The 5,604-nt window shown below is 56.2% G+C and overlaps 1 long non-coding RNA gene across 1 annotated transcript in view; it reads left to right on the forward strand.

The window, feature by feature from the left end:
- Positions 1 to 2,245, forward strand: part of LOC144229863 (uncharacterized) — a 3,209-nt gene extending 964 nt beyond the window's left edge. Inside the window, exons 2-4 of the long non-coding RNA XR_013334637.1 lie at positions 241 to 479; positions 1,544 to 1,764; positions 2,080 to 2,245. This is a non-coding gene — a long non-coding RNA (uncharacterized LOC144229863). The remainder of the gene's footprint in view (positions 1 to 240; positions 480 to 1,543; positions 1,765 to 2,079) is intronic.
- Positions 2,246 to 5,604: the final 3,359 nt, after the last annotated feature.

Consider the following 5,604-nt stretch of genomic DNA (forward strand, 5'->3'; position numbering starts at 1 on the left):
CGTCACAAAGTCCTGCCCCTCCTCTCCAGGGGCCAGGGCTGTGACTCAAGCCAGGCAACACAGTCTGAACCCCAATGAGAGACACTGGGGCAAGGGGGTGGGGGAGAGGGTGGCTGACGACCACATCCTGGAAAGGTGGGCCATGAACTCAACCAGTGAAGAGGAAGTGGGCCAGAACCCTGGTGTGAGACTCCGGGGGCTGAGCTCAGATGCTCCTAACCTCAGAGTCCTCTCTTTCAGGACCGTCAGCCAGAAAGCGCAGAAGTCTCCAGGCAAGAAGCACCCCCCGGAGATGAGGGCACCCAGCCTTTCCGCCATTGCAGAAGCTTGGCCAGTGTGTCCCAATGACTACCTCCACCTCCATGTTCATTCTGCTTAGCTATTCAGAGTCAGTTTCTGTGACTTGAAACTGAAGAACCCCAGCCTCCTACAGTCTCTAGAAGGAGGAGCCAGCTAAGAATCAGAGCTGTCCTGCTGGGGTAAGCCTCTTTACTTGGAGACTTGAGAAAAGAGAGGTTTATGTTCCCCCAGATTCTTTTTTTTTTTTTTTCAATTTTTTAAAGTTATTTCTGAGAGAGAGAGAGACAGTGTGATCAGGGGAGGGTCAGAGAGAGAGGGAGACACAAAATCTGAAGCAGGCTCCAGGCTCTGAGCTGTCAGCACAGAGCCTGACGCGGGGCTCGAACCCACAAACCGTGAGATCATGACCTGAGCCGAAGTCGGACGCTTAACCGACTGAGCCACCCGGGCGCCCCGTGTTCCTCCAGATTCTTGTGTTGAAGCCTGCATGGGATGGGCTGGGATGGGATTGGAGGTGGGGGGGCCTTCGGGAGGTGAGCCCCCATGATGGGGTTAGGGTCCCCCAAATAAGCAAGGGAGCACTAGTGAGGAGACGAGAAGACAGCCGTGTGTAAACCAAGGAGAGGTCCTCACCAAGGCCCCAACGTTGCCTGCACCCTGACCTTGGATTTCTAGCCTCCCAGTCTGGGGAATTCTGCACAGCAGCCTCTGTGCTAAGACATGGCGGCTGGGAGGCCGTCTGGTGGAGGTGTTGTGGAGTCACTTGGGGAATGAACAGGAAGGAGGGAGGGTCCAGAGCCCTGGAGCCTCAGTGAGCGTGAGTTGGATTCCTTCCCTTCTGGCATGGAGCCTAACCAAGTCCCTTTGCTCCCTGAGCCTCGGGGAGGCCATGAATATTATTTACCTTATAGGGTCCCTGCGGGGCACGAAGAGATAACGTGGAGTCCCAGGCTTCTCTCCTCTTTGGGATGCTCCTAGCATGTGGAGTGACACTAGATTAAGAGACCCCTGCGGCATTAAGTGAATGCCTGCAGGGCCACCCCGCAGGCCCCCAAGGCCACCCAGCAGGCCAGCAGGGGGCTGGGGCCTGAACCCCTCAAGGTCACCCAGCAGGCCAGCAGGGGACTGGGACTTGAACCCAGGCACTTTCCATGGGGAGCCCCAGATCATACCCAGTACTCATGCTGCCTCCCCTAGGGAGAGGGGTCCGAATCCCTCCCACTGTAAGATCTCTTGATTGCAGATACAGGGTGTGAGATCCTACGGGTCCAGTTAGAGAGGAGATGCCGACATGGAAAAGGAAAGTGAACTGAGAAGGCAAATCATGCGTTCCGGAGAGCCCAAGGAGCCAGCGAGCCTGGGGAGAGGAGGGCCCCTCTGCCTGGATTTCAGACCATATCCAATGTCTCCAGGAAGAAAGGACTAGAAGCCACCACCCTAATCCTGAGGCCCCCAGGGGAAGCGGCAAGTTCCTGGGAGAAGACAGGTTCCCACAGGCTTTAATCTCCCCTGTCACTGCTCCAGGCAGCTCAGGCTCTGGAGAGGAGGGGGAGAGGGTCTCGTATCTCGTGACAGGGGAGGGAGGGCTCCCCTCCAACACACAGGGGAGAAGGCAGGCAGCTCGGGCTCAGGGCTGGATGGTCTCCGAGACCTCCTCTGGTCCTGTCCCCTCATCATAGGGCAGCGCCTCGGCCGGAGCCCACGGAAGCGGGTGGCAGAGTCACAGGGAGGATGCAGATCTCAGACAGGCCATTTTCCCAACCCCCCGCCCTTCTGCAGACCCTGTACCTGCCACAGTGAAAAGAAAGAGCCCTGGAGTTGGAGCCAGGAGACCCGAACCTCCAACACTCACGCTGAAACCGCCTCCTGTGGAAACTGAGCTGAGTCCCCTCCCCTCTCGGGGCCTCGGTTTCCACAAAAATAAAACCAGGGGGGTTGGACTCCATCTTGACGGTCTCCTCTGGCTCCGGTGTTCTGAGGGCCAAGGTCATGCGTTGGGGCCACGGCCCTGCCCCCAGCTTCCCCCCATCTCCCCCGAGGCCCCAGAGATCCCAGATGGAAGAGGAAAGTAGCCAGAAACTTGCATGGGGGTGGGGCTCTGGTCCTTGTATTCACCCTCTGCTGAGTCAGAGCGCCGCCCGCACACAAGGTGGTTGGCACAGCAAGAGAACAAAGGGGAGAATTGACCCCTGGTGCTGGCACCCAGGCCGGAGCGCAGGGGGAGCCTCAAGTACCCCCTTCTCCCTGCCCTCCCCCACCCCAGCCCCGGGCATCCAAAGCCAGCCTGCAGGAGAACTGGATGCCAAGTGGAGACTTCTCTCTCTCTCTCTCTCTCTCTTTAAAGTTTATTTTATTTATTTTGAGAGAGAGAGAGACAGAGAGTGCATGAGTGGGGGAGGGGCAAAGAGAAAGGTGAGAGAGAGAATCTCAAGCAGGCTCCATGCTGTCAGAGCAGATGCAGCCACTACTAGACCCTTTGGAAAGACTCTTGGATCAATATTTTCCAAAGCGCAGGTGGCTCTTGAAATTAATTTGGTGTGTTATACTCAGAATTTCATAATGAGGAGGAGGATAAAAAAAAAGCAGAAGAGAAACATAGCAGAGAGTCTCGGGTGGTAAACGGTCTCGAGAAAAGCTTGTTTGAATTTTGTGCCTTGTGCCAGGTTGTGATGTTACGTGTGTCTTCCTGCTGGTCGCGGTCAGAAAACCTTAAAAAGCCACTGCCTCAGAGGATGTGCCCTTTGTTCCCCAGCTGGGGCAAGGCAGCTGGCACAGAAGGCCCTCCCTGTCTGCCGGGGCTCCCGCTCACACACCCGACCAAAGGCTCCGGCCACACCCTGCTGGGGGCCGCACCCCAGCAACTGCACAGGGTCACGGTCACACCTCTCTGTCCTTCAGATTCCCTCTTCTTTCAGCCCTATACCCAATCCTGCTTTCACTCCAGGAGGCCCTGTTGAAATGACACTTCCTCAGGCCATCGTCCCAAAGGGGGCCAGGCAGAAGGTCCCCTTCGTCGCTGGCTGGCCCCCAGTCTGCTGGAGCACAGCGCTCACCCTGTGTCAGTCATCTGCTCCTACATCAGGGGCGCGGCACACTCTGATTCAGTGCGTGAATGAAATCGTTCACTTAAAATGAATGAACGAATGATTGATGGCCAGTTGGATCTCTCTGGGGTGGGGGTCCTGGTGCGGAGGCTGGCTGCTTTAAGAGTCATCCAACAATTGCAGTGTACCTACCGGGCATCTCGCCCCCAAGCTACTGGGGACACTCGACCAACCAGAATAAGAAGGCTTCCCCTTGAGGAGCTCAGGGTCCCATGTAAGAGACAAGCATGTAAATTACCACCAAAAGGAGAAGAGCCCCAGATAAAGACATATGCAAGAGGACCCCACCTTGCTGGTACCACTGTGTCATAACTCCCCCAGCCGCCAGTGAACGCCAGGAGAGACGGCTGGACCATGCCTGCTGTGCACCTCACCACTGTGGAGCTCTCTTTCTGCTGTCGCATCCTAACGCATTAAATATTTACTTAATGAATATTCAGGAAGCTGCAAATGGCTCAAGTTGACCTTAGAGTAAAGTGGAAGGAAGTGCTAGGAAAAGGCGCTGAGCCGTCTGTGGGCCCCAGACCACGGAAGGCACACCAGCCCTGCCTAGGTCTGGGTCTTTCTGCTGCAGGCACCGGGGAAGCCATGGAGGGGTTTCAGTGGTCTAGAAAATTCCTCTAGTCCTGGTGTGCGGGGTGGGTGCCTGTGGCCCGGGTGGGCAGCTGAGAAAGCAAATGCAGAACTAACCCAGGCGAGGAGACTTGAGTCTAGAGGCAGCAGGCTGGGGCGCACTGGCATGGGGGTCCGGAAGACTGCGTGCTGCAGGTGTGCCCTGGGACACCGGTGAGCCAGGCTCTGAGATTCCAACTCCTGCCGCCCCACCATCCCCTTCTGGGGCACCGTGCCGTCCCCAGGCAGTTCCTGCCAACCTTCAGCCACAGCTAGCAAGCTCGAGAGTACTCCTTATACTCTTATCTTATTCTTCTTGTTAACAACCAGCTCCTATTTTAACACATTTATTTATGAACCTTAGATGAGTATTTGAAGGATCTTTGCCCTTGTATTTCTGCACATTTTCACACTGAATACATTAAAGTGGATATTATGCCACTACCATGTATGGAAACTCGAGTGCCGTAAACAGTAATTCTAAACTCTCAGTGGAAACGCTGAAATCACCAGAACGAAGTCACTTTATGAAATTTACCAGCTCCTATCTCTGGCTCCGGGTCTTGGGCCTGTCTCTCCTTTGCTAAGGGGTATTAGGGACATTCTAACAAAAGGCATTCTCCTTGCACTGAACCAGGATTTAGGAAATGTAAGAAATAAGTACCTCAGTCTTTTACTTTTTAAAGTTTATTTATTCATTTTGAGACAGAGCGTGTGTGAGCGGGGGAGGGGCAGAGAGAGGGAGAGAGAGAGAATCCCAAGCAGGCTTGGTGCTATTCAGTGAAGAGCCCTACGTAGGCGTGGCTCCCACAACCCATGAGATCATGACCTGAGCCGAAATCGACTCATTGGCTTATCCGACTGACCCACCCAGACGCCCTAATACCTGCGTATTTCTAAAAACTGCTCCTATGCCCCCTCACCCTGGCAAACAAGACCAAGACTGAGGCTGAACTTCCGGCGGTGTGGGTTTCCCATCTGAGAAGCAGCCCTTCCGGGTTGTCTGCAAACTGCTAATTTACATGAATACAGTTGATGTTCATCCTAACCCCGAGGGAGGAGCCATTATAGCCCCATTTTCCAGATGAGAAAACCGAGGCACAGGAGAACTGCTTAACTCGCCCCCAGCCCAGACCAGTAAGCACCCTAGTAAATGGAATCGGAGCCGTGTGGTTGCCGAGCCCTGGCTCTTCCTAAAGCCACACGAGGCAAGCTGACAGGGCGATTCACTGTAAAAGTTGAGTCGCAGGCACCGGGTGGGCTGGGGAGTCCCGAAGAGAGGCTGATTTTCCTCCCGCCCGCACCCCGGCTTGCGCGTGGCCCAGCGCTGGCTGGCCCCCCTGCCACTTTCCGGGCCCCACCACCCGTCTCGCTGCGCGGGGACTCGGATAAACGGACACAGCTGGATGGGAACCGCGCAGGTGCGCGGGCAGGGCGGGTTCGGGAGCGACGCTTCCGGGTAGGAAGACGCAGGGCGGCGCGGCCTTGGACCCTTGCCCCGGGCGGGCGGGCTCCGGCGCGGAGCGGGCGGACGCAGGTGACGACAAGCGCCCCAGGCGGGAGCACGGCGCCACACTCGCCTTATGAG

This window comes from Crocuta crocuta, unplaced genomic scaffold, assembly GCF_008692635.1.
Source record: "Crocuta crocuta isolate KB4526 unplaced genomic scaffold, BGI_CrCroc_1.0 scaffold193, whole genome shotgun sequence".
Lineage (NCBI taxonomy): Eukaryota > Metazoa > Chordata > Mammalia > Carnivora > Hyaenidae > Crocuta > Crocuta crocuta.